This window comes from Pantherophis guttatus, chromosome 4, assembly GCF_059756535.1.
Source record: "Pantherophis guttatus breed Tessera chromosome 4, ASM5975653v1, whole genome shotgun sequence".
Lineage (NCBI taxonomy): Eukaryota > Metazoa > Chordata > Lepidosauria > Squamata > Colubridae > Pantherophis > Pantherophis guttatus.
In genome coordinates, this window is record NC_142066.1 from 29,994,630 (window position 1) to 30,013,796 (window position 19,167).

Below are 19,167 nucleotides of genomic sequence, written 5' to 3' on the forward strand. Positions count from 1 at the left end.
ATTAACAATACCCCCTCTATTTTTCCTAGACCAGGCAAGGTCACATTCCCTCTGCCTAATACTTGAACTTTTTCTTGATTAGCTACCTTTATTACAAACTTATCTTCTGTAAATGAAGACAATATATTTTTGTTATTAGTGGTGTGATTAGTTGCCCCAGAATCAATAAGCCAATTATTGTTCTCATTTTGTTGCGTTTTAGTGCTGTCTTGTTTATTTAGTCCATTCAGTGAACCAGATTTTCTCTCTTTTGAATTTTCTCTGCCCCCTCTACTTTCTCTGTAATTTGGTGGGCTTCTATATTTATGTCTATCTGTGGAAGACTGTCTATAATTGTATTTATTCCTATATTCTGACCTATGTCTTTCCTTTGAAATTTTGGGACAATCTCTTCTATTGTGTTCCCTGGACCCACAATTGTGGCATTTAAAAGTTTCATTATATTTTTCTTGGAAAGCTACCTTCCTAAAAGATTTGTGTTCTGTGTGATTGCTATAACGATTTTTTCTTGAATTGTCTTCTGCTATCAATTTGTTAGACAGACTTTCTATTGATAAATATCCTAGATTGATGGTGTCTAAGTGTGACATAAAACTATCCCATGATGAATCAAGTGAGTTGATAATAACACTTTTCATTGTTTGATCTGAAATCACTTCCCCCCTCAAATGCAGCTCAGCTCTTATTTTGTTTAAAGATATTAAATGCTCACTTATGGAAACCCCTGGTTTTACTCTGGAAGAAAAGAAGTCCTTAGACATTCTTGTGGTGGTAGCTACACTATCGCTGTGAAACAAATTAAACATGCATTGAATTATTTCTGAAACAGTTAGATTTGGTTTGATGCTATGATACATTGCAGGAGACACGCTAGATATTATTAAGAAAAATGCCTTATGGTGTAAACAATCTATTTTTAAAGTCCAAGGTCTTCTTGGGGGACTAGTGATAAAAAATAGTAAATTTTCTTTCATAAAGACAACCTGGAGCTGTTGATACCATTCTTGCAAATTAATGCCATCAATCCTAAGTTTTGGGAAGTCACTGGGTAAGTTTCCCACATTATTTTGTCCATTACTTACAACCTGAGGTAGTCCGTGGTCTTGCAAGTGTAGGAAATTGCAAAACGGCATGGGGATGCTCGCAACGAGTCTGCGCGGTTCTCTGGCCAGTTCAAGTCTTTCCGGACCGTCTACGTAGTTTCGCACATGCGCGTTGTTCATTTCTTCTTTGGCGTCGTCGTGGAAGGTTCTCTCCATTGTAGCTCGCTCGCTCCGCTCCTCTTCAGACGAGTCGGTCTCTGGCTCGGTCTTAGTTCTGATGGCGGCGACTGTTCTTCTCTTTCTTTTGGGTGCGTTGGCACTTGCTTCGGTCTGCGGTGTAGGGCGGAATCGACATGGCTCTCTGGGCTCGGGCGTCGTCGCTCTCGAAGTCAGGATGGGAGCGTGCAGGTCTTGAAGTGTCGGCTTGTTCGCTTGCTTCTTCGTTGGCGCTTTGGAAATTTTTAATTTTGGCCCAAATGCAGCAAAAAGCGTCTTCATTGCTGACTTTACTTGGGATTTCGTTAAGTCGTCTTCACTTTCTGATTCTGGCTCTTCCGAAGAGTTTGAATCCTCCTTTTCACTTTCTTTGTCTGATAACGTTTTTCGCGCCAGAAATTTTGAACTGAGCATTTTGATTGGCTCTGCTTCGCTCACTTTGGAGGCTTGTTGAAACCAAGATGGCTGCCATTCAAAATTTCGCGCGGGATCACATTTTTTCTTTTTCACAACGACTTTCTCTGTAGTCATATCACTCACAGTTTTTTGGTCTTTGGGTTTCTCTTTAGCGATGTTTTTCTCTCTCGCTGCTCCGCTGTTCTTCAGCATTTCTTGGAGGTTCGCGATGAGGCTTTCATCATTCTTCTGGCTTTTTAATAACTTCAATATCTCTGACCTGAGTTCGTTATTTTCTATTTCGATTTCCTCCTGGCCATCATTTTCATTTATTAATTCTTCTTCTTCAGTGGTGTATTCTCCGGATTCTCTCGAAATCGCGTTTGTGGATTCGTTGATTATTTCTTGTTCAGTTTCTATTTCTTTGCTGTAGGCCCTGGTGTTGGGCCTATCTTTCTTAGACATTTTTAGGTATTTATTGAGTCAATTAACCATCCTCTGCTACCAGTTTGTTGCAATATTTTCAGGATCAGACTCAATAATAATAATGAGAGTTAGAGGTTTAAATATATTTCTCTTTAATTATAATAGGCATTCTATATTCACTGAATATTCACAGATAGAAGCAAAGAAAATGGTGAAGGTGGCTCCTTATATATACAAAGGGTGGAGCCAAGAGTGGGAGTGGTGAATTATGAATACATTAAGAGTCAAAGAATAAGTTAACCCCTGATATCCCATATATACATTATTTACACATTAGGGAATAAGGCATTTACATCTGACAGAGACCCTATACCATTTCAGGCAAGTGACTATCCAATCCCTTCTTAAAAACCTCCAGTGATGAAGCATCCACAACTTCTGATGGCAAGCTGTTTCATTGGTTAATTGTCCTCACTATTAGGAAGTTTCTCCTTAATTCCAGGTTGCTTCTCTCCTTGATTAGTTTCCATCCATTGTTTCTTGTCCTGCCCTCTGGTGCTTTGGAAAATAAATTGACCCCCTCCTCTTTGTGGCAGCCTCTCAAATACTGAAATACTGCTATCATGTCCACACTAGTCCTTCTCTTCTCTAAATTAGCCAAACCCAAATCCCGCAACTGTTCTTCATATGTTTTAATCTCCAGGCCTTTAATCATCTTAGTTGCTCTTCTTTGCACTTTTTCCAAAGTCTCAACATCTTTTTTGTAGTGTGGTGACCAAAACTCCAGGTGTGGCCTTACTAAGGCTTTATAAAGCGGTACTACTAATACTTCATGTGATTGAATTCTTGATTCTATGCTTCTGTTTATACAACCAAGGATTATATTAACTTTTTTGGCTGCTGCCGCACACTTCTGGCTCAGTTCGCTACAGAGGGATATAGATTTTATTATATGTGTGGACGTTTACCCACGCACGTATTGTTTTTTGAGTATGAGCCATAGCTCAGTGTTAGTATGAGCTCCTACTATTCCAAGTAGGGCTGAAATTTTAAAAACAAGGATAGTAGACAATAGAATTAGACAGAATGATCTGATGTAATAGAAGATTGCTCCTTTTTTCTTCACAATCTCTACATTCTATATTAATATAGTCAATCAAGCCTTGTGATTGCTATGATCATTATCTTTCTCTGCGCATCAAATGACTCTGTGCTGCTTCTGTTCATCCCTTTCTTCCCCCAGGCCTGAAGTTTTCCTCAGATGGTCTTTGATGAAAGCTGTTTGAAGAAGCCAACTCCAGTTGTTCTGGCCCAGCCATTGCTCCCTTGAGTTTCCTCTTTTGGCAGTGGCTCACAGTAGTCTTAGCAGAGCCTGGCTGGGCAATTAAACCCAGCCTCGGTTGTGTCTCTTTGAGGCCTAAAGATTGCCCAACTCTTTTCTAGATGTGTATGCCATGTACAGACATATGTCTTTGGCTCCTTTCGCAATACTCCTGACCCACATATTTGCCCCTCTGCCTTTCCCCCACTTAAAGCCCCAGTGCTCATTGCATTTAGCACAACTCCCCTGAAGAACTGCAGCAGAAACAGCTGGTTTTTGGCGCTTTTGGCTCCAGTCAAGAAACTTGTGTTTAACCAAAAGCATTTGGAGTGGCTCTGTTTTCGTTCTGAAATAGGATCCCGCCAGCTCAGTCCTGACCCCAGCGCGTGGGCTAAAGAAACTGGGGAGGCACAATATGGGGCCATGTGTTACCCTCAGCCAATCTATGTGCCCTTTCATTTTCGGAGCTGTGCTGAATTGTTCCCCATCTACCCGGTCGGCTGTTTCTTCTTCTCTAGTCATTAATCCTGTCAGAAAATCCACTTCCTGCCCTCATAAAATGCACTCCTTTTATGTCTTCCTCATCTCCAGCCTGAGCATTTTTATGCAGAGCATGTTTGGTTTGCTGTATGCAAGACTATATTTACTGGCAAAGGCTCCCATTAAGTCTCACAAGGAATGTCATTAGTCAATTTTATAACCAATAAACTGAGGCATTCTTGAAAATAAATGAGGATACTTTGCTTTGAGAGATATAAAGGAACGACCTATTTCCCTTTCTTCCTTTACCAAGATTTGAGAAACGGGGCCCTATGGGTGACAGACTGCAACTCCCACCATCGCTGCTTGGTGTTACTACATGAAGATGACTAAAATACCAATCAAACAAAGTCTGTAGAGCAGTGGTGGGACTCAAAATTTTTTACTACTGGTTCTGTGGGCGTGGCTTGATGGGCATGGCATGGCTTGATGGGCGTGGCTTGATGGGCATGGCAGGGGAAAGATACTGTAAAATCTCCATTCCCTCCCCACTTCAGGGGAAGGTAACTGCAAAATCCCCATTTCCTCCCGATCAGCTGGGACTCGGGAGGCAGAGAATAGATGCGGCAGGGCCAGTCAGAGGTGGTATTTACCGGTTCTCCGAACTACTCAAAATTTTTGCTACCGGTTCTCCAGAACTGATCAAAACCTGCTGAAACCCACCTCTGCTGTAGAGTCTACAGTGGATGATAAAATGGTGATGTAAAGGAAAAGGTTCCTCAACTGAGCATCTTGAATTCATCTCCTCTTTGATGGTACTGTCCAGTGCTCATTCTTTGCCCCCTCTTTCCTAGGCCAATTTATACCCACAGTCCCAATGGCCTTTCTTGGTCTGACCATCTCTTCACCACTGTTGGGAGTTGACTTGTGAAATGTTTCTTGAATATGTGTGAGGATGTGTCTTTTAATTTTCAGATTGTCTGAGGTGTCATGTCCTGTCCTTTGAAGGTGGATAGGGATGTAAATTCTATGAATCTTTTATATTCCCATAGCCCCACGTGAGGTATGTGTTTTTTTGCAATTCCAATAATGGTCGATTGAATTTTCTACCCCACTTCATCAGAAGTTTTCTCAGCTGCATCCAGTAGTTCAAACCTATTTTCCACCTCTATTATATACGTAGTGGGGATTTTGGTGACAGCAAACTTTTGCTGACATCAGTCCTTAACAGCAAGGACTGATATGGTCCATTGATGTCTGCATAGGTCAGGACATAGTCAATCTGATTATGGTGAAGTCCATTTAGTGAGGTCTATGTGTATAAGCCGCCCTTATGCTGTTTGAACTATGTATTCATGATCTTAAATCTGTTTTCTTGGCAAAATTGTATCAAATGATCACCTGCATCGTTCCTCTCACCTACTCCAAAACAACCAACGATACCAAGGGAACTAATAAGTAAGTACTGGAGCACCTAACTTTAGACATGTCACTAGTAGGCAAAATCATGAAATTGTGTCTCACTTACTTTGGCCATGTCATGCAAAGGAATTCTCTGGAGAAAGCAATTATGTTTGAAAGAATCTGCAGTAAAAGGAAACCAGGCCGTCAACAAACACGGCGGCTGGAGACTATCAAAGCTGACACCAGTCAGAGTATAGGAAAACTCAAAGAAATATTGCAAGATTGGAAGATGTGGAGAAACCCGGCCCATAGAATCGCCAAAACTCAGACATGACTGAATGATTAACATTATCATCATTAACCCCATGTGCACATTGAATGTTTAGTCAAGTCCAGTGAGGAGAGCAAATAGCTAAGTCAACCCTGCAGGCCATTTTCCTATGCAAGGGATGTGCCATGTTGTCGATCTACAGGTAGTCCTCGACTTACAACCAATCATTTAGCGACTGGTTGAAGTTATAATGCACTGAAAAAAAATGATCTATGCACTTAAAACCACCACAGCATCCTGCCCCCCCCAGTCACATGATCACATTTTGGGTGCTTGGCAGCTATATGTATTTACAACAGTTGCAGCATCCCAGGTCCCATCCCAGCCGACTTCCGACAAACAAAGTCGATGGGGGAAGCTGGATTCACTTAATGACCGCATGATTCACTTAACAACTGCAGTGATTTGCTTAACAACGGTGGCAAAAATAGTTGTCAAATTGGGCGTTCATAGCTGCCTTGCTTAGCAACACAAATTCTACTCCCAATTGTGATTGTAAGTTGAGGACTAATTGTGTTCGTTGACACAGAACTCGATTATTGTGAGTTTGATTATTGTGAGCTTAATTCCTTTGCAACTCAGTGGGTTATGTTTCATCAGATAAATTAATCTAAAGGAAGGAGAGAGAATCTTTGAAAATCACTAGCAGAATCTTGATTTAATACTAAATGAATTCTGGCAACTGGATGAACAGATCTGAAGCATTTCAGTCCACACAATGGCAAGGTCTGGGACTTAATTCATATGACTTGCTGAGGGAAAATGCCACAGAGATTTCGCTGTCTAAATGCAGCTAAGTGACTTTTTCTTTAAGGGGTAAGGAAAATTTCCAAAATTCTTCAGTCATAGCGTGTGGACCAGTGATGGGTTTCAAAATTTTTTACTACGGGTTCTGTGGGTATGGCCTAGTAGGTGTGGCATGGCTTGGTAGGCATGGCAGGAGAAAGATACTGTAAAATCTCCATTCTCACCCCACTCCAGGGGAAGGTTACTGCAAATTCCCCATTTCCTCCCGATCAGCTGGGACTCGGGAGGCAGAGAATAGATGTGGGTGGGGCCAGTCAGAATTTTTACTACCAGTTCTCCGAACTACTCAAAATTTCCGCTACCGGTTCTCCAGAACTGGTCAAAACCTGCTGCAACCCACCTCTGGTATGGACCTCCCATGGTGAAACAAGCCTATAGTTCCTTATTGACTTTCTGCAGGCTGGGGCTACATGGAGGCCCTTTGCAAAATTTCTAACCCTATTCACAGTGTGTGAAATGAGGCTGCAGGGTTGGGATGTCCCAACATTGTATAAGACACTCATCTTTTCCTCTCTAGTTACTTGGAGCAATTCTGTGTTCTTTAGAATATGCAAATAATACTTTCATGGTTCCAATATTATATGTGGACATGATGGAAAATTGGAGAAATCCTGGTAAACACCCATCTTAATAACATGGCTGGAGGGAACAAAGGCTATTCCGAGTTGTGCTAGCACAATTTTAGCTACGCCAGTGAAGATCCTATCTCTATCAGCTCTGTGAAGGAGGCTCAGTTCCCACAACTTTGATAGTGTCATAGCACGGCTGTTCTTAGGAATTGCATCCAAATTTTCCCAATCCCACTCTTGGCTGATGATATCATTAAAGACAATTACAGAAAATGTGTAAATAATGTTGTTTTGCACATTTGTATCATGGATTCCCTACAGAGGCTGATAATGCTGCCTGGAAAACTGTTTGAATCATTTTCCTTTTCTTGTGGTCAAACTTCATGGAGAAAATTATGCTGAAGGGCCAAAGGTTATCCTATGTAGGAAGAGTGTGAATCAGACCTGGTTATTTTTAGGGTGGCCTCTCCGAAATCCTTGTGGAATTCTCAGGAATTTGAGAAACAAGGAAATAGCAATTATGCTTGCTTGAAAAATAGTGAAAGAGTTGTGCTTTTTTTTCTTTTTCTTTTGGCATTTCCTCTACTTCCATAGAGTTGTAAGGAACACAAGAGATTGTTAAATTACTATAACAGAACTTTAACAGAATAACAAGAGTTGGAAGGAACCTTGGAGGTCTTGTCCAAGTCCCTGCTCAAGCAGAAGACCTTGTACCAGAGGTGAGTTTCAGCAGGTTCTGACCAGTTCTGGAGAACCGGTAGCGGACATTTTGAGTAGTTCGGAAAACTGGTAGTAAAAATTCTGGCTGGCCCCACCCCCATCTATTCTCTGCCTTCCAAGTTCTAGCTGATCAGGAGGATATGGGGATTTTGCAGTAACCTTCCCCTGGATTGGGGAGGGAATGGAGATTTTACAGTATCCTTCCCCTGCTATGCCCACCAAGCCACGCCCACCAAGCATGCCACGCCCACCAAGCATGCCACGCCCACCAAGCCACACCCATAGAACTGGTAGTAAAAAAAATTGAAACCTACCACTGCCCTATACTATTTCAGACAAATGGCTGTCCAGTCTCTTCTTAAAAGGGATGGTACACCCACAACTTTTGAAGGCAGCCTGGTTAATTGTTAATTAACAATTGGTGAATTGTTCTTACCATTAGAAAATTTCTCCTTAGTTCTAGGTTGCTTCTAATGTTTACTAATGTGGCTAGCAAATACCGATGTCTAGAGCTATCATATCTGGGTTACAAAAACTGAGATAACCGTCAGAGGACAGCAAGCAATACAAAAAATTCTCTTCCTTTCCTGACAATTAGTGGTCATCCAGTTCTTGGCAGCCCAGAAATGGTAGCCCTATTAGTGACAGTTAATCCACAGTATAATGAAATTTACTTAACACCCAAAGACCAGGTCCAACACACATAACAATCCCCCAACACACTCCCACCCACCACAATTCTCCACCCCTAAATCACCCAAACATCCACACAACAGACCAAGTAATACTGTCCAACAGCTCACTGATGGTGGCCCTTTAGTTCATTGTTGAGTGCAATTATAGCTCTAGGATAAAAACTATTCAGAAAATGTGTGGTCCGAGTTTTAATTGTTCTGTATCTTCTGCCAGAAGGCAACAGTCCAAAAAGATTGTAAGCAGGATGGGAAGAGTCTCTGAGAATGTAATGCAACTTCCTCAAGATTCGAAGATGTCATCCAGGGCTGATAGCTGGAGTCCAATGATATTCTGGGCAGTTTTAATGATTCTCTGTAGAGCTTTTTGTCCGCTACAAAGCTGCTCCCATATCATGCAAGAATGCCATATGTCAGGACACTCTCAATGGTGCTGCGATGGTAGGACAGAAGTAGATGCTAAGATAGATTTATCTTCCTGAGCATTCTCAGGAAGTACAGCCTCTTCTGGGCCTTCTTCACAGGCATGTTAGCATTCATAGTCCATGAGAACTAGAGTCACCTTCAATAATATTTATATTCTTACTACATCAAGAAGAATTGTCTATGTCAAAAAAAAACCCACAGGGTGTTTGGCATCTATGTTGGCTGATATTGAAGATCTGCAAATAACTGTTTCCTGCTTTCTTGGATTGAAAGTTGCCTCTAAGCAACCATAATACATCTTGATTAAAGGTGTGGCATATAAAGTGGATAAGTTATTAAACCAGGCAACTTCACTTGGCTTTTAATTTCTACATATAGGTAGTCCCCAACTTACAACCACAATTGCTACCAGAATTTCCATTGTTAAGCAAGGCAGTTATTAAGTCAATTGCACCAAATGTTATGACCGTTTTTTACCACAATTGTCAAACAATTGTGCGGTTGTTAAGCAAATCTGGTTTCCCCCATTGACTTTGTCAGAAGCTGGCCAAGAAGGTCGCAAATGGTGATCCATTGGCCAACATGTGGGTTGCCAAGTGCCTGCATTTTGATCAGGTGAGTGTGGTTGCAAGTCTGAAGATCACTTGTAAATCATTTTTTTCCATTGCCATTGTAACTTTAAATAGTTGCTAAATGAATGGTTGTAAGTTAAGGACTATTTGCAGTTCATATCTGTATGAGGAATACCTGTATCTACAGGGAGATAAACTGGTATTGTAAACGGACTGTACTTGGTTCTCCTGTTGTTATTCTCACAGCAACCTTGTGGCATAGATTTGATCAGGTTATTGTAAATCACCCAATGATGCAACCCTAGGCCTTTTCACTCTACTGTATAGTCTAGTAACACCTGTATTGAGGGGTCCTTGGTGCTCTCTGAGCTTGGTTGTTTTCTTGCAGGCATTTCATCATCCAGACTAGGTAACATCACCAGTGCATCATGAGTACTGATGATGTTACTTAGTTTGGTAATGAAACGTCTGCAAGAAAACCACCAAGCTCAGAGAACAGCAAGGACCCCTTCATTTCAACCCTGAGCTACAAATATTCTCCTTTATTGGTAACGTCTGCAGCCTAAACTTACACTTCAGGTGTAAGATCTATCTCCCTGGGAAATTTGCAAGTACCCTGTAATCAACAAGTAGTTACTCTGTGGTTCCTCCAATCTACCTCATCTGTTCTCTATTTCTTTGAGCAATTAGAAGTTTTAGCCTCAGCCTGCAGGTTTTCCCAGCTCTCATACGCTATAATAACTTTCCAGACTGGCAGGAATTCCTTCCAGTCAATTTTCTCTGCTGTGTATATCTACCTTCAGATTCATGTTTGAGCCTCCCACACAGGCCAGGGCCCAGCACAGGAAATCTGCAGTCTTGGGCCCAGGAGGGGAATTAGCAGTGCCTGTAACGCATTTCCTGGCCTCTACGTTGCTTGCAACCAATTGATTTACTGGGGAAATGAAAAACTTATTCCCTCCCCAGGTCAGCTGACAATATCTCAGCTGAAAATCTACTATTTCCACCCCACCCCCCCAAAAAATCCATTAAATGGATGTTGGGCTTTTCTGGGAAAGAAATGCATCTCAGAGAGGTGGGAGATTGCTCAAAGCCAGGGGTCTTAAGCAGGGGTGGGCTGCTGGGGGTTTGCAGGGGTTTGGGAGAATCTCTAGCTAAGATTCTGTGCAGTTCAGAGAATCCCCAAATCTCACTCCTGGCTGGCCCCACCCTGCCCCACCCACCCCTCCCAGGAGTCCCCACCTGGCCCATTTTGGATGCAGGTAAGTGCAGGTAAGTGCAGGGCACACACGGAAGGGCAAAAAATGGACCTACTGGAAGTTCAGGAAGGCCAGAAATGGGCCCGTTTCTGGCCTCCAGAGGGCATCTGGAGCCTGGGGAGGCTGTTTTTGCCCTCCTGGAGGCTCAAGGAAAGCCTCTGGAACCCAGGGAGGACAAACACCCCCTCCTTGCGGTGGAGGAGGCTGACTAGGCCACATCCACCATGGTCACACCCACCTAGCAACCGGGCAGAGAACCCCTTGCTAAAATTTTTGAAGCCCACCCCTGGTCTTAAGTATCCTGCACTAGAAAAAAATATGTCTTTTTTCTCTCAGAGGCAAGTTCAGAAATCAGCAGAATGTGATGTTTGGAGCAAATCTGGCTTCTGATGGATAATCTTCTCTTCCCACATGGCAATTCAGAGATGTTTGTGGTAAGAAGATCTGCCTGCCAGGCTACTTTGGACACTCACAAATTTAATTCACATTAATTCCTGGAGTTTCTCAGCAGGTCTGGCAAGGAGATGTCCAGCCAACCCTAAAACAACCAAGCAAATATCTATAGAGATTCTCAGTCATCTAGGTCATGGTTGTCCAAAGGGTGTTTTTTTTCAAGAGGCAATGAGACTTTCATTTCTTGCATAATCCTTCCGTTCTCCACCATTCATTCAGAAGCTTCTTGGATGAGAAGCAAAACGTCTTCAAGAAAAAACAAAGGAAGTCCAGCTGCCTCTTGAAAAAGCACCTTTGGGACAACCAAACAAACATAGATCTACATTTAATCAATGTAGAACTTGTGTTTATATCCCTCCATTGCAAAAACCGGTGACTTATTCTTACTCTCTGCTTTTTTAAGACAAGCATTTTAATTTGCAGCTGACTTTCACCCAATTTACAGAAGATCCAAATTATATGGACGGTTGATAACCTTCATATGTTTTACTGTCGCTACAAGTAGTTCTCGACTTGAGACCAGAATTGAGCCCAAAATTTCTGCTGCTAAATAAAAAAATTTGTTAAGTGAGTTTTGCCTATTTTATGACCTTTCTTGCCACAGTTGTTAAGTGAATCACTACAATTGTTAAGTTAGTGTATTAAGTGAATCTGGTTTTCCCCTTGCCTTTGCTTGTAAGAACATTGCAAAAGGGGATCACACATGACTCTGGGATACTGCAACCATCATAAATATGAATTAGATTTCAAGCATCTAAATTTTGATCACATGATTGTGGAACTGCTGCAATGGTTGTAAATGTGAAAAATGGTCATAAGTTGCTTTTCTTAGTGCCGTTGTAACTTTAAATGGTCATTAAATGAACTGTTTAAGTCAAGAATTACCTGTCTTTGTTTTTCTTCTAAAGAGGGAAGGGTGCTCTGTTCTTTAACGGATTACTGATTTTTAAGAAGACCTCTTATTACTTTTTATTTCAAGAGCTTTGAAAAGGATTTTGTCAAAAACCTTCTCTAACTTATCTGTTGCTCTTTTTCAACACATTTTAAAAGCCTTAGACAGGACTTCATTCTGCTTGATTAAGGCTTGTCTTTTTAATCAGCTGCTTTAACAATACATTATTAAGTATGTAAGAACAATGTTTTTCAATCATGGGAACTTTAATATATGTGGATTTCAACTCCCAGAATTCTTGAAATTTAAGACACATCTTAAAGTTGTCGAAGTTGGAAAAACACTGTTTTCCATGATTAATATATTGTTGAAGCTTGTCATCAACTTCATCAGAATAAACAGGCTGATTATAATTTCCTGGATCTTTTCTGGAACAGGAAAGAATTGAGGTCAAAATGTAACTTTAAAGTCACTAAAAAAAGCAGAGACCATTGTTTAAGAGAGAAGGGAATTGTCCATAATCTTGAAAGGACAGAACTGTGAAACATTTTAATAATAATTAGCTATAAATTCTGACGTCGGAAAGTCTCTCTATTCCCTTTTGTCTCACGTGTAATTCTAATTAACCTTATCAGTGGACTCTCCTGGGAAGAAGTAATCATTCATATTAATTGGACATTAAGGCAGGTTTTAATATGTTCGGACCTTTATTTTCTTTTCAACTTCATATCTGTTACATGGAAACTGAAGGCCCCTCAGTGAATAGATAGATTCTCTATCCTTTTCTTAAGATTGACATTAAGAGAATAGCCCAACAGAGGAAAGATAAATTTATGGCCCCAATTATTCTGTGGATGGAAAAATCTGATGACCTCTGACACGAAGAAGAGGTAAATTATGCTTGGTTACAGTGAAATGGGATTGTCACATTTCATTGAAACAGCTGTCTGAAACTATATTGTAGATATAATCAAAATAGAGCTGGAAGAGATCTTGACGGCCTCCTAGTCCAACCTACTGCTTAAGCAAAAGACTCTATAGCATTTCAGACAAGAGACCGTCCAGTCCCTTCTTAAAAACCTCCAGTGATGAAGCACCAACAACTTCTGAAGGCAAGCTGTTCTACAGGTTAATTGTTCTTGCTCTTATGAAGTTTCTTCTTAATTCCAGGTTGCTTCTCTCCTCGATTAGTTTTCATTGTTTCCTGTCTTGCTTTCTGATGCTTTGGAAAATAAGTTTCCCCCCCCTTCTTTGTGGCAACCCCCTCAAATACTGAAATACTGCTATTATGTCACCCCTAGTCCTTCTTTTTCTCTAGACTAGCCATACCCACTTCCTGCAACCGTTCTTCATATGTTTTAGTCTCCCGCCCTTTATTCATCCTAATTGCTCTTCTCTGGACTTTTTCCAAAATCTCAACATCTTTTTTGTAATGTGACCAAAACTGGATGCAGTATTCCAGTATAAAACCATAGATAACTAATGTTTTATAAAACAGTACTAATACTTCACATGATTAGGTTTCTATACCTCTGTTTATACAACCAAAGATTGTATTAGGTTTCCTAGCTGTTGCCCCACACTGCTGGCTATATCTTCTATCACCTTTCTTATCTATCATATCTATCTATCTATCTATCTATCTATCTATCTATCTATCTATCTATCATCTTCTGTACATGTATGAGAATTCACACACCAATGTGTGTGTATGTATAATTTTTCTTTGCTTTTATTTTTTCTTTCTTTTGATTTATTAACGTTAAGAGAAAATAAAAGACAAAATACCTCACAAACTCTCTGGCTTTCACAGGTTCTAAGTTGGCGTCTACTTTTGGTGAAAAGCAACAGCCCTCCACAACATACCCAAAATGGTAGGACTTAAACATTCCCATTTCACTTTCTGGGATGCCAGCCAATTCATTGGCATGGCACTTGCTTAGCCCACAGATCCCTGGAATACTAACCTAGGCAACCCAAAGTATATGAATTGTCTGGTGTGCAGAAACCACAATGACCCAATTCCAATCCTTATAGATTGATCACCTCATCATGCTCTATATAAAGCAGTCTCTTGGTTACCAAAATCACCATCCAAATCCATTTTTCATTCTTCAGACATTGTCTTTCCAAGACAATGGGATTCAACTTTTTCTGATGGTTGAACAAAATGATCACATGCCCTTAGTTTTAATTTAATAGGAGTCTTCTAATATTTGAGGACCTGTCATAGAGAAGAGGGGATCAACCTATTGTCCAAAACACTTGAGGGCAGGACAAGTAACAGATGGAAACTTACCAAGAAGAGAAGCAATCTAGAACTAAGGATAAATTTGCTGACAATGAGGATAACTAAGCAGTGGAATGGTTTGCCTTCTGAAGTGTGAGTGCTCTATCACTGGAGGTTTTAAAGAAGAGATTGGACAGCCATTTGTCTGGAATAGTATAGGGCCATGATGGCGAACCTATGGCATGCGTGCCAGAAGTGGCACACAGAGCCATCTCTGGGCATGCAAGCTATCGCCCGTTGCTCTTCCGGGTTCCGGCGCGCTGGCCAGCTGGTGTTCATGTGTGCGGTGAAACCGGAAGACCAGGTGGCTGGTGCACATGCTCATGCGCATATCAGAAACCAGAAGATCATCTTCCTGGCGCGCACATGCGCACCGGCTAGCTGCTCTTCTGGTTTTCAGCACGCGCACGCGCACCGGCCAGCTGGTCCTCACTCAGTTTGCCAACACTGGTTTAGGGTATCCTGCCCGACAGGGGTGAAATCCAGCAGGTTCTGACAGCTTCTGGAGAACTGGTAGCAGAAATTTTGAGCAGTTCAAAGAACCGGTAGCAGAAATTTTGAATAGTTCGGAGAACTGGCAAATACCACCTCTGGCTGGCCCCAGAGTGGGATGGGAATGAGGGGTTTGCAATATCCTTACCCCAGGAGTGGGGTGGGAATGGAGATTTTGCAGTATCCTTCCCCTGCCATGCCCACCAAGCCATGCCCATAAAACCGGTAGTAAAAAAATTTGGATTTCACCATTGCTGCCCGAGTAGGAGACTGGACCAGAAGACCTCCAAGACCCTTCCAACTCTGTTGTTCTATAATTACCATATTTGGGGGAAAAAACCACTCTATGATGCCTTGTAAGTCAAGATTAGTAATTTTTCTCTGCTGTAGAAAAATCACTAAATCATTTCTGCATAAACGCGCCCCCCCCCCACACCTTTTAAGAAAACTTTTTTTGAGGAGGTAATTACTGTTAATATCCAAAGGAGTTTGGGGAAATTAATTCTTCAGAAAAGGTTAAACTTTCCCTATCATCCTGATCTATAGCAGGCTCCAAACTCAATTGCTATTTTTTTTTAATGGAAAAATTATTTCCAGTGTGACTGTTTTGGGGAAGGTAGGAGGAGAAGAGGAGAAGGAAGGAAGGAGAAACAATTCTGAGGAAGGAAGAAGGACAGATACTTAAGCATACATTGTAAAATGCAGATTTCTGAGTTGTAAAGAAGCTGTGATTTCTCCTCTAAATTGCTTTGAAAATTGTGGATTGGCCACAGATGGAAAAGGCGGCTGTTTGCATGCTGGCTGAAGGTCTCATCCACTTCAAAAGTTCGTTTTATCTGCCTCAGGACTCAGAAAGAGTAAGGGGCAAATCTAATCAAGCAGTTCAAAAGACAAGCCTAAACGCTCCTCAGGATTTGTATTGGCTCTGGACATGAGAAAGAATTTACTTGAAGGGTGTAATCTTATTGGAAGCTTCTGATCTTAAGGCAACCAATTCCTACAGCAATTCAGGGGCAGGGAAAGGGTGGGCCTCTAGATATTACAGAATTGTAAGCATCCCCCACCATTGACCCTGTTGGCAATGGCTGATAGGCCCTGGAATTCCATCATTTGTGTATAGGCTATATTTGGCCAATCTGGTTTTGTGCCATGATGGGAAGTGGGTGAGTTGACCCGGGATTTGTCACAGCTTTAATCTGATTTAGTAGTTCAGACATTATCCTGTTTATGTACTTTCAATCAACTTAGCATGTTTTTTTTCTTCTTCTCAGATAATACCAGAAAAAATTACTCTGTTCCATATTGCTTATGCTTGATTTTTTTTTTCAATAGGAAGGCCAGAAACTCAGTTTAGTTAGGAATACAGAGGGATTTGTCTAGCCATTACCATTCTTAATTGATTTTCATTGCTTTAATGTTAGGTTGGTTCAATTTATTGGATTCTTTCTTGGAATCTGAAATTATTAATTCAATTTATATGCTGCCTTTCTCCAGAGACTCAGGGCGGCTGAGATAGTTAGATAACGTCTTTAGTAGTATATAGATAGATGGTAGATAGATAGATATGTGTAGATAGGTAGGTAGGTAGGTAGGTAGGTAGGTAGGTAGGTAGATAGATAGATAGATAGATAGATAGATAGATAGATAGATAGATAGATAGATATGACAGAGACAGACAGACAACATTAGGAAAGGCAACTGGTAAAAGAACTAAACAGTTAACAATTCTCAGCTATTGGAAGACAATATAACATATATAGTACAAGTTCAGAATGCATTTCTTTTTGTTATAAGGTTTTTTTTTTTACAAAAAAATGGCTTTTTAACAGTTGTGTTTGAATTATGTTGATTGTTCAACTTTGTCTTTTAAAGGTTTATGCCATCCGAAGTCATATGCATGAGATGGGCAGCTATATAAAGCTATATAAAATAAATAAATAAATGATGACAGGCTATGGCAGTCTGATAAATCAACATCACCATGCCCTTTCAGATTTATAAGTTCAAAAATAATGTTGAGTTACAGAGTCAACTAAGAATTTCTAGACTAATACATTTTTGGCTGAATTTATGGTTATTGCAGCACAGTCACAGAGCATCTTACTGGCGGCTAAGTGTCTAGCAGGCCTATAAAGATTTAGGGTTTCATCAAATACATACAGAAAAGGCTACATCTCAATTAAACTGTGAGGTTGCACTTTTACATCTTGAGTTCTAGGGGTGGGAACCCACTGAATGCAGCAGAATTTGACCATAAGTGAACAAGCTGCATAGAACTGAATTCAAGCCTTTAGTAAAATAATCCTTTCACAGAATCTACAAGTTTCATTTTGATTCAACATTCAAAATCTGATACAGAGTTGGAAAGGTTCAAAGATTAAAAAAAAAAAAAGACAACTTAATCATGAGATGAGGACAATAGTATTTGAAATGCCAACGATTAGCCAAGAGTCCATGTCTCAGAGGTCTATAAAATTATGAGTAACATTCTGCAGGGAGACAGGAATTTTCCTATTCTTACTGGCTCCAGAAGGGCTCTTATGGAAATTGATTGGGTAGCACATACTCAGTCAGACAAACAGAAATTAATCTATGGATGTTGTTTCTACAGTATGTGGTGATGACCTCTGATAAGAAGAGAGATGACTTAAATTTCTGTTTGTCAAAGGAGGGACTCTGATTTGCATTCATCTCTGGACAAACAGCAATGCTGGCGCAGGAGAAGAATTATTTCCTTGCTTTGTAGCAGTTTGGGTTGCAACAAGAATGCAGCTCATTTCTTGTTATAAAAAGGACTAGACAACCTGTGATAGGTTGGGTCATTGTTTCAAAGTTATTTCCTTACCAAGGAAAGAAAGATATGACCATGGGACAATGGTAGTGGGAGTGACTTCTGATTTCCTGTCCGTTTTCCCAGTGACTTTCCTTGTAGGAAACTGACAGGGCATATTGGAAATGATGATCACATGACTGAAACAACATAGCTGTACTGAAGCCACCACGTTTTTTGTCAAATTTTGATCCCACAGAGTCATGGGTTCCAGATTTTGGGTGCATTCTTTAAATTAGTCCATTTGAGGTATGCTGATTCAAAAACTGTTGCCCTTGGTTGCACTGTTTAACCCAGTTGAAGATTGCAAACAATTAAACTGACAAGAGAGTTTTAATAGAACATAGAGTATCCAATTAAATTATGAAAAGGCTATCTAAATCAGGGTTTTTCAACCCTGGTAACTTTAAGGTATGTAGACTTCAACAGCCAAAATTCTGCATGCTGACTGGGGATATCTGAAGTTCATATACCTTAAAGTGCCTAAGATTGAGAAATACAGATCCAGACAATTAGTTCTACTGTAGAGCTGGTACCAAAAAAAAAAAAAAAAAAGGAGAGCGAGAGAGACCTTTATTGCTTCCATGCCCATTAAACATTTTCTAAAAGTTTTCCTGACTGTGTTTCTCCCAGGTGTCATGGGAGTGAGAAATACAGAAGACTGAAGTTGCCCTACTGGAACCTTTCAATGGTGTTAATATTACATGGCACACCCCAACACACTGCTGTTGTTTTCACTGTTGGAAAAACTCATTGTGATCCGTTGGTGTTATCTTCTGAAAGTTCACATTGAAATTCTAGATAACTTTACTAGAAGGAATACTGCAGCATTAGTACATAACCTCGTGATGATGAATATGCAGCTCATCAAGACAAGTTTGGCTGATGTGAAAATGTATCAGTCTGTTTTACAAATATATTAGTTATTATACACTTTTTATTATTATACAGGTGGTTCTCAACTTTCGATCACAATTGGAAGCAGAATTTCTCTTTGTAAGCAAGATGCTCATTGAGTTACACCCAATTTTACAATTTTTGCCATGGATATAAAGTGTATGATGCAGTTGTTAAATTAATCTGACTTCACTTGTCAGAAGCCTGTTGAGAAGGTAGCAAATGGTAACCACATGATCCCTGAACATGGCAACTATCATATGCACATGCTAGTTGCCAAAGGACCAGATTTTTATCATGTGACCGTGGGGACCCTGTGACAGTCATAAGTGCAAAGACTGGTTGCAAGTCACTTTTTTCAGTGCCATTGTAACTTTGAATGGTCGCAAATCAAATGGATGTAAGTCAAGGACTATCTGCAATCTTATGTAAGATGCTGTATTGCTTATAATGATGGACCTTATACATTGACCCATTTATGGTTAATATTGTATTTGTATTTTTTCCCATTACTTGTGTTATTATGGGGTGCTTTTTATTTTTCAACTTGTTCTGGATTGTGATTTTTTATTTTTCCCTGAAAACAATGGGGAAAAAAAAGAAAAGAATGGAGGAGAAAAAGTAAAGAAAAAAAACGAGAAAGAGAGAAAA